At 49.5% G+C, this 10,032-nt stretch overlaps 1 long non-coding RNA gene across 1 annotated transcript; it reads right to left on the bottom strand.

Moving 5' to 3' along the window:
* Positions 1-2,881: 2,881 nt before the first annotated feature.
* Positions 2,882-9,393, bottom strand: LOC133267552 (uncharacterized). The gene is made up of 3 exons (XR_009742798.1): positions 6,607-9,393; positions 5,804-6,039; positions 2,882-2,912 (listed from the first exon to the last, which is right to left on the bottom strand). It is a non-coding gene; the product is annotated as an uncharacterized LOC133267552 (long non-coding RNA).
* Between the last annotated feature and the right edge of the window lie 639 nt (positions 9,394-10,032).

A 10,032-nucleotide genomic window follows, 5' to 3' on the forward strand; every position in this document is an offset into this window, starting at 1 on the left:
GAAGCAGAAGCCAATTAATTACAACCTAGATGTTATTCCATTAAACTCCTCGAAGCTCCAGGGGAAGAGCCTTAAGACTCTACTCTGATCCTGTTGCCACTGACGCCAGTAAAAAGCTCTCCACAGACTTGGACGGGAGGAGGTATTAATTCCACGTCTGCTTTCAGCCTGGAGTATGGCCACACGGGGTGCCACTGCCAGGAGGGCCATGCCTCTGAACACCATCCCTCTGCCCCATCAGCACCTGCCTTAAGGAGATGCATTGTCTGAGAGAACGATTTCTGCTGGTCCTGGACAACAGACCGAGCGGCCATCCTCCCAGTGGCCATATATTGTAGTTACCATCAAAACCTTGCTCCCGTATCTTACCTTAAACATTCATCCTGCTGCTCCCTCTAAACAAACAACCCTGAGACTTTCACTTTCCAAGCTGAACAGACTTTAATTAATTGGATTTGCAAAGGGTGATCATCACCATCTGAAATGACAGGCTTCAGATCATTCCCAACACTTACGGTTTTGCTTCTAGATGAGAAATCTTCATAAGCAGGGATTAAGTCACAGCTCCACAAGGCTGGTTTTAAGTGGGCACATCTTAGAACCGTTCCACAATCTCACTATTTGTGTTCAAAGAAGTCAGAGGACTGAACGCAGGTTGCCTGTGTCACACTGGACTGCGCAGTTGACAGGGCAGGAATTGATCCTGCTTTGTTATAAGAACAAGGTAAACGCCATCATCTGGTGCAACGCTACAGACATGTCTTTGCATGGGGTCTGATGCCATAAAGCCACGTTCTCTACAGTGCCTGAGCAGCTGGTTTTTTGTTCACATGGTGTGGAATAGGTACAGCTGATAAAAGAAGTGTATTATTTACACAGCGTAAAATAACGCCACTGGTCTTCTGGACACAGGACAGCATAGTTCGAAGTCACATTTCCCTTTGTTCCTCTTGTGGTGCAAGTAGCCGGTTGGCAAGGGCCCAGCACTTCTCAGACTGCTTACAGGACTGCCTCGTCTGAGCTCTGATCTGTGCCACAGCTTGTATTTCTTGTATTCTGCTTAGCTGCACCGTGGGCCAACAAACTCCCACTGCAGCCAACAGGCCCTCGAGATGCAGTGTTTTTCTCAAGCCGTGGCGCAGTCATGTGTCCCCTCTTCCCTCTTACTGCTCTGAACACTTTTCTTCCCAGTCCCATTTATTTGGGTCACCATTTCCTAGGAACTCATCAACAAAACTCAGCAGCAGTGCAGGAGAGGTGCTTTGCTCCTGCTTTAGTCCACAGAGGTGGTAATGCTCTGGTGGTGGTCACGTCATGGAAGCGCTCAGATGCAGGTTCATCTGTTGATGTGCACGTCTGTCCTTCCCAGGGAAAAGGCAGTGGATTGAGGAGGGCAAGAGCTTCCTGCAAGCCTCTGGCAGATTGTTTCAGTCAGTCAAGGTGGATCTAAAAAGAGAGAAGAGCTCTCAGTAAGAACTCAAAGAGAAGTCACAATACAGAACAAAGTGTGAAAGTGAAGAAAACCAGGTTAAACATTTCATCGTTATTTCTTTTCTGTCAATCCCTTTTCTACTGTCTGGTAAATTCCCTTTCAGGGCAATTCAGGACTGTTTAAACCCCCTGGATGAACACTACCTCGCAGTGGGATTCTTTAATAGCCAGGGTGGGTCAGCTTTCCAATGGCTGCTGTGCCTCACCTCAGCTTCAGTTGTTTCTGGACAGCTACAGGCTTACGGAGAAAAGAATTAAGATGCACCAGCCCTGATCTGGGTTCAATTTGTGGTTCCACCAGTTCTGGGTCCAAGAACAGAGTATTTTTGCCCATGAGTTTTTGTGTGCAGATTCCTACATGAAGAAAAAGAAGCTACACTGTACAAACACGTCTCTGCAGAGCAGAGCCTTAAAGAGGGGAACTGATACCTGCATCGACTCAAGTGGCCTGCGTACTCCATTTCCTCCCCTCTTCCATTCAGTCTCACAGCATATCACAACCCATTTGTCTACAAGTACACGTTCAGAAATGCCATTATTTCTTCAGTTCAGCTGTTATAAACATGCTCCATGCTTCAGAATGAAGAATGAGCATGAAGGTTGCCTGGTCTTTCTACACGACTGTCACTTCATACATATTCAGAGGAAACACACAAACTTCTTTAAACTGGACAACATATAAAGTTAAGATCCATTGAAACTAACCAAGAAAAACATATGTAAATAACAAAGCTTCCAAAGCAGCTCCTAGCTGGCCACAGAGCTGTACATTTTAACTCCTTGCCCATCAGTGATCGCTTGGGAAGACCCAGCACTATCTGCAATGCATGTGCACACACATGCAAGAAGCCAATTAAAGCAGCCAGGGCCGGCGTTCCCTCCTGACTTCTTCATGGATGCATGCAGCTTGAACAGCTTAATGAGATGGGACAGCCAGAAGTGCATCACTAGGCAACACAGCACTGCTGGCCAGCCTGGCCCCGCAATGGAGGGGGCTGGCAAGAGGAGCAGCACGCCTTGGTCAGCATCAGGAACCGAGCTGCAGAGGTGGAGATGCAGACAAAGATGTCGGGAGGAAATCAAGGGAGAAGACCCTCATCTATGGACTGTGCTAAACAGAGAGATGGGCAGGAAGCTGGAGTGAGCACTGCCAGCACAGAGAGGGATGGTCCTGCCTGAAGCCTTTTGCTCCTCCTGCGAGACTGCATGGGAGCAGCTACCTTCAAGCACGTGGGAAAGGTCCTCGCATGCAACTACGTTATTGCCAACTGTTAAGGAGTACCTGGGTTTCCATTATAGTGAAACGAAAGGAATTCAGCTCCTCTGCTCTCTTGGGGCTGAAGCATGCATGTGTTCCATCCTGTGAGTCTTCACTGCAGGGGCTCCTGTGGGGAGTGATCCTCCACTTGCATTTCAGACACCTGTATATCACAAGAACCGTAAGTTCAGGGCTCTGCCCATCCCTGAGATCACAGTGAGCACCCTTCCTGCAAGCCTGCAGTGTGAGTGCTTTCCAGATGTTAACAGCTGCACACCCTCCATCAGCTAAATGCACACAGAACAACTGGCAGGTTTAAAGCATCTGCTACAGATTTTACCCAGGTGAAGCAAGGCTGACAACCAGTAACACTTGGAGCTATCAAGTGCCTCTGACAAAACACAGCTGCTTGTTCCTGTGTCAGCAGCATGGTGCGTGAAGCACTGATGACTTTCAGAGGAGAATGTCACAAGGGATCTTTTTCCCACATTCCTATCCTGAGATCTTAGAGTCAAGTATAGAAATAAAGCAGAAGAGCATCAGAAACTGCACCAGTTTGGAAGCCTGTATCCCCGTCTGCTTGCGCTGCTTCAGAGCTACGATGTCTCTCCCCACATTAGGTAGTATTTTCATTAGATACCCAACCTCTGGTTCTGATTAAATAACTTGTATAATTAGATTGAGACATCTGCTTATCCCTCCGGGGAGAAATCCTTTTCAGCAGTGGACTCAGTCTGATTTGGTTAATTACCTTAGCATTACTGTATTAATACGCAGTTTCTTGATGGCAAGAAGCTGTGGTATTAGGTTTATTCCTCCTGGCTTTCCCAATACTATAGCAAGACAGTTTAGGGATTAGGAATCAGGCATTGAGTCCAGTATTCCCCTGCTCTCTGCACTCATCTCAACACTCTCCCCTGGTTTTGCTGATTAAAATATTCCCTGTTTTGCTTGCCTGTTGAATACAGTTTCCAGGTTCTTTGTTTCACATATAAGGATAATATATTCCCAGTGACTGATACCAAGCAATGCATTCTGGGATGCTTTGGAGTAATTAAAGTTCTCAGGCTGCTTTGGTGATGCGGATCTGTATCAACAAACAGATGCATTACTATGGGCACTGCTTGGTTTTCAGGTCATCCTCCAGAAGCAGAGCAGTCCATGTACAGGCTGGCAAAGTGGAATGGACACAGGAGGAGAGAAACATGACGTGAGCTTCAGGTTTGCAGGCACTCTCGTTTCCTGGTGCCTGCATGTTTGAACATCTGCAGGCACCTGGACTGCAAAGTTCTGCAACTGCAGGAAAAACAGATTCTGTCCTTGGGACAAGCTTGACCAAAAATGAACCAACTGATGCTGGAACAGAAGCGACTGAGTTTTGCATCCAAGCTGGGAAAACATCCTCAGAAGTGGCTGGCACTGAGCCCAGTGGGCACCGAGCCCCGAGGTGGGTGCTCCAGAGCTGCACCAGCAGGCAGGAGCTGTCCCTGGGGCGTGCAGCCGAGTGCCTGCTGGCAGTGGCCCAGGGGCAGGCAGCTCTGGCAAGGCCCAGGCTGAGCACCCCAAGGTGCCACTGGCTCCGAGCTCATTACCTAAACAGGCTGGTCCAGGGGCCCAAAGGCACTTGTGGCAACGGTGAGAACTGAATCAGGAGCAAAAGAAAGATTATGCAATAGAGCGTTTTTCTATCAACGGATAGAAATACCTAATAAGATGTAAATCATCTGTTTGATAACCAAGCTGTTACAGAACTAGAGATTCAGGCTTCCCAGGGAACCTTCAGTTCTCAGAACCATCTATTTACTATTTATATGACTTGCCAGCCTCTCTAAAGGCCTGTCCTGTTCAGAATGCTGTACAGGCAGCCAGAAGGCGCTTTCACAAAGAATTGTCTGGACACTTCTCAAAACAAGAATATATTCAGTGCAGAACTTAATTGTGACACTAAACCTGTGAGGTTTAGAGAAAGGCGATGGGGATGGAAATCATGGGAGAAGAGAGGCAGAGGAAGGTAACATCAAACGCCTATAGGAGGTCAAAGCAATGATACCCTGTCCGGCAACAGAGGTGACTGTCAGACCAGCACAAAGCCTGCAGCAGTGCCTCTCCAGAACACTGTCCCAGAGCAGACAGCATGCAGAGCCCCACGACACAAGTGAGGTTTGTTATCCAATAGCTGGTAGGTTTCTCTCTTCCCTTCCATGACTGTGCCCAGTTTATTATTTATTTTTGTTCAATTTATGTAAACCTTCAGCATCCCACATTCTGCAGCAAAGATTCCTGCAGATTAATGACACACTGTGCCAAGAGCCACCTTCCTCTGTTTGAAGAACCGGAGTCAGTAAGCAAATCACCTCTGGGTCATTTCTTCATGCTACTCACGACTGCAGAGACTGCTGTCATTTTGTCCTGCAGTCACCTCTTTCCATGCTGAGGAACCACAGCCTATGGAGCTGTGCCTCCTATGGATGCTGTTCTATACCCTTCCTCAGTCTTCTTGCAGAGTTTTGAATATTTTTACAGGTGTGTAAATGCTTCAACAACCAGCACAGAAAGAGAATTAAATAATTTCACCTGATTTCTGTGACCTCTGTTCCCAAGAATACTGGGCCACCCAAAGCAGTGATCAGGAGAGAGGTGCCCTCCAAGAGCCAATACATTCAGTTTAGAAAGATTTAAAGGCAGTATAATTGAGGAACCATCTGGGCTTTAACAAACCTTTTTGTTTGTTTGTTAGCATTAACACCTAAAGTAGATCCTTGCTGGGCAAACAGTATAGGTAAGCTTTTAAGGAAGCGACAGGCAACCACTGCAAAGAAGGCAGAAGAAGCAGAAGTGTTTCTTACAGCACCACTCAGCACAGAGTGGAATCCAAGGGCTGGCTTCCTGGCAGACCAGTTCCAGTTTCAGCCCAGACACATTCCCCCTCCACTCCATTTTTTAGGTCAGGTAAGTAAAGGTTGGGTTTTGTCCTGAGTACTTTTCTTTCCTTGTAACTTCCATGCAGAAGCATGAGACAGAGCCAGCTACATTTCAAGCAAGACAATGGATTACCTTGCACTGATGTGGAGGCCCAAGGTGTCTCTTATTTATAGACCTCATTTTCTTGCAGCAGATTTGCATAGCTGCACTCCTGGTGGCTGACAGGCCTAAAGCTCTGAGGCTCTGGAGTCAATGCAGATACCAGGGAGCGGGATAATCCAGCAGCCAGGTATCACTTCGCGTTATGTCGCATCACGACCTCTGCGTCGCTGGACTGAACCAACCTGGCCACAGAGTGTGAAGCGAGCCTGCAAAAAAGTGGGGCAAAGGAGAATTTTGCCAGAACACTCAGATTTCTTGGTTCTGGAGGGGAGAATTCATTATTCCTCGCATCACGTTGGCACTGCGACTGCTTAGCAGGTACAACGGGAACATCCAGGTCTGTCCGTGCAGCGTGGCCACAGAGTGTTCGGGGTAATTCAGACAGGATCAGGGACCTGACAAGAGCTCTCATGCACACACTGTCACTAGGAGTAACTTTCAGCCTGAGAGAAAGCAAACTGCTTGGGCAAAGGCTAAACACTCCTGGCACCTGGTTTGGAACAGGGATGTTGCCTGGTGTCAGACAGGTGGATTGCTCCTGTTGTCATCACTGTTAAATGAACTGTGGATGAAAATGCCAGGAGACAGAGTGTGTGGTTGAGCAAGACTTGTCATCTCCCTCACTGGTGACATCCCAAAGGTGGTCCTCTGAGGACGAGGCTCGCTAGGGTGTATAGCAGAAGGGTGTATCTGCTCCCAGGCTCCAGCTCAGACCTGAGCACCCACATCCAGGAGCCACTACTGTAAGAGACAAGGGAAACCACACCAAATACCTGTTCCTTGGAAGAAGATGTCACAGAAGCCACACAGAGCTGGTGAGAAGAGGTCAGTGCCTGACTTCAGTGAGCTTCTGCAAGGAGAAATGCTGAATTAAGTGGGAGGGAAGTGACTGGCTTGCATAAGCAGTGCTGAGCTGTGCTCCTTGGCATCCCTCCCGTGGCAGCGGTGGGAGCCCTGCTCCTCCTCAGGCTGCCAGGCTGCAGGCAGCACACCAGCAAGCCCAGCCACAAAGAAGGGCCTAAGCAAACTTAGATCCAATTGCACAAAGCTGGATCATGCATCATAAAACCAGCTTTGTTTCATTAATCCTTTGATTGATTTTAAGGCCTTGCAGACATTGAAAGACTATTAAGAGCTTTGTGCTGGCAGTGCTTCCCAGCACAGGCACCATCTCTTCTGCTGCTAACCTGATGCTGACTTAACCATAGCCTGAGCCCATTCCTGGAGCAGGGCAGCCCTTAAACCCTCCATTTAAATAGCATCAGCTTTCTCTGTGCCAGAACTCCATCTGGAGGATTCACACTCATATAAAGGAAAGGCCCAACAGGGTGCTAACCCGAGCTCTCCAGGCACCCCATGGGGACATCCCCTCTGCTCTGGGGTGCTCCCCTCTTGGAACACCCACCTGCGCTGGCTGCATCCCTTGCTGCGTGGCATTCCATAGCACTTGGGTTTGGTTTGTCCTCTCCCAGGCAGGGTAGCACAGGAGTGGGGCTGCTGTGGTGGCCACTGTGAGCCCACTGAGGACATGGGGACCCATGAGGATCAGCTGCCCTGGAGAGGGACTGCCCTGAATGCCCTGCTATCAGCCTCCCTTGTTGGGACTTGTGTGCCTCCAGCAACGGTGCAAACACACTGAGGGGCCAGAGGGTCTCTCATCAGAGCCCCAAGCAATGGCAGTCCAATAGACTTTGTTTTTTCCACTGTAATTTTCCTCTTGATCCTCCAGTCTCACCTCAAGCAGTTCCCATGCCTGACAGAGCACTGATACTGCCTTACTCCTGATGCTCAGCCTGGCAGATTCCTGCAACGCATCCCCCGTTGTTCCCTGTCTTCCTTCTTCAACATCCCAGCTCTGCTTGGATGGGATGCAATATGCTGAGTGTGCAGACCTGAAACGCTCTTGCCTTTGACTGCTCATGTGCCTGCCTGTTTTCTCCAGCACCTGCCTCCTCATGTCCAGATTCCAACTCCAGATAATGCAGCCCTGCAGCCTCCTGGGCAGGGTTGTGTATGCTGGGAGAAATGCTGGCCTTGAAAGTTGGGTGTGAGTCTGTGGGATTCTTCAGATACTTTCTGCTGCTGGGATAGTCTGGAAGAGGCTGAATTCTGACCCTCAAATGGTGCCCAGGTAACTGCCGGGCAGGCCACTGTCCTAGACCATGGCAAACCAAGGCATCAGCAATGGTTCTCTCCTCTTTGTTAGGCACCTTCTTTGTTGCAGCAGACAGAAGCTTCCCAAGATGTTTTTAAGCTGTATCTCAACTTATTGTTCCACTCTGTAGCCTCCACCCAGGGCACAGGCACCCTCCTGAGCTGAATGTCCCAGGCACCCCCAGGCAAGAAGAGCCATTCAGCAGAGACCATCATCAGCACAGACTGGTGCAGGCCACAGATGCCACTGCACATGCTCAGCTGCAGTGGACTAATCCTGAGGCACAGAGAAAAGCAGATACCAGCCTCCTCCCTGGTGCTGGCAGGCTGCTGCTCTGTGGCTCCGGCCCCAGGCTGGCATCTGAGACCAGGCTGTAAGTGGTGCTGTTGCTCAGGGAGATGTAGCCTCTCGTATTTCCTCCCTTGGTTATGCTACAGCTGTAGAAGACTTGGACTGCACCCAGTATGTGCTGTGCACAACATAAAATGCACTCCCAAGCCTTACTGCAGTCTGCTTTGCTGGAGACAAATGGTAGGTGCTGCACAGAGCAGAGCAGGGTGCAGGGCAGGTTGCGTATGTGACACAAAGCTTTTGGTCATTCAGATGCTGCTGGCAGACCCACTCAACTCCACAGCACGCTGCAGGCCAGCAGCTCCTGTGCAGTGTGTGTGTGAGCTGAGTCTGGTGATGCTCAATGTCTCAGGGCACGCATGTGCACAGTGCAAGAGACCTACCACAGACTGCGAGCTGAGCCAACTGAAAAAGAGGTTTATTACAGCAGCTTGAAAGAGGATGAAAAACTCAGGGGAGGGCTCTTAATGTGCCAGAGGCCTTCAAATGGAAAGATCCCAAACCAACCGACCTGGTTCTAAAGCATCAGCCTCTTTGCCTGGCTCCGATACTGCTGCCTGTCCCTTCTACAGGGCTGAAAGGTGACACAGACCTGGTGCCTGTCGTCAGTGTAGCTTCAAGAGTAGTCCACATACCAAAAGGGAGAGCATGGGATGGGGATGATGCTCTGGCAGGATTCCCAGCAGTGAGCACATGAAGCAACTTTGCTGCTTTTCAGGATGACCAGGAAAGGGAGAAGCAAGAAACTGTGAAGCATTTGACCTGGTATCAGCTCCACACAACACAGTGAAGAGTATGAAACACCTGGGAGCAAGGTCCAACAACTGCTGTGTAGCAGGGGCTTATTAAAAGTAGGTTGTGCCAAGCAAGTGCAAAAGACTTCTTCACTCCAGACACTGATTTTGCAGATGATAGAATGAACTTCTATCACAATAAGCCAGTTGATGTAATGCTGCATAATGAACTTAAAGCAGGCAACACTAAACAAAAAAGTCTCATAGGGCAAAGCAGGGGTGAAGGCTGGCAAGCAGGCAGGGATTGGGGCTAACAGCAAGGATTCCCTGGTGGGGCCATGGGTGTCAGGGGCTGCTTGCCCCTTGGAGCTGGCTTTGTCAAGCCAGCAGCGGGGTGCAGACTGACCCCACAGAGGATCTAGTTTCCAGACCTGTTCCTCTTGAGGGAACAGACATGGACAGCAGGATTTTGGGAGCCTCCAACTTCAAAAGATCAGCAGCCATGCCAGGACGAGGATCTGCTGGGACCATGTAAGCTGCCTTGTTCCTGCTTTTTTAAATGGTAAGAGAACTTTGAAGCTGCGAGACAGGAATGCGGGCAGAGACCTGACGGTTCCATGCTGCTCAGCTGAGCAAAGCTCAGTTAATAACCTGCAACCCCCAGAGGGAGGGAGGGAAGGAGGCCGGTTCTGTTTTTGCTTAACCAGGGTCTCCTGCCATTACAACATTATAACATCAAAGAACCTTGTGCTGAGAACCAGATACAACAGCAAGAGCAGCCCCAAAAGGACCAAACCTGAGGATCTCAGAAGGGTTCGCTGCAGGAGGGTAGGGTTTAAGCCATAGTCTGGAGAAACAAAGACTCAGGGGACAGGCTCAGTCTGTAATTACCTTGCAGTTAATGGGGATGAGCAGCAGGATGAGGAGAGGGAGGGGCAGGAGACACCAGCAGGAGAAGC

This window comes from Pezoporus flaviventris, unplaced genomic scaffold (assembly GCF_033815535.1).
Source record: "Pezoporus flaviventris isolate CSIRO_AGI_PZ_B2104156 unplaced genomic scaffold, CSIRO_AGI_Pfla_v1 ptg000008l, whole genome shotgun sequence".
Lineage (NCBI taxonomy): Eukaryota > Metazoa > Chordata > Aves > Psittaciformes > Psittacidae > Pezoporus > Pezoporus flaviventris.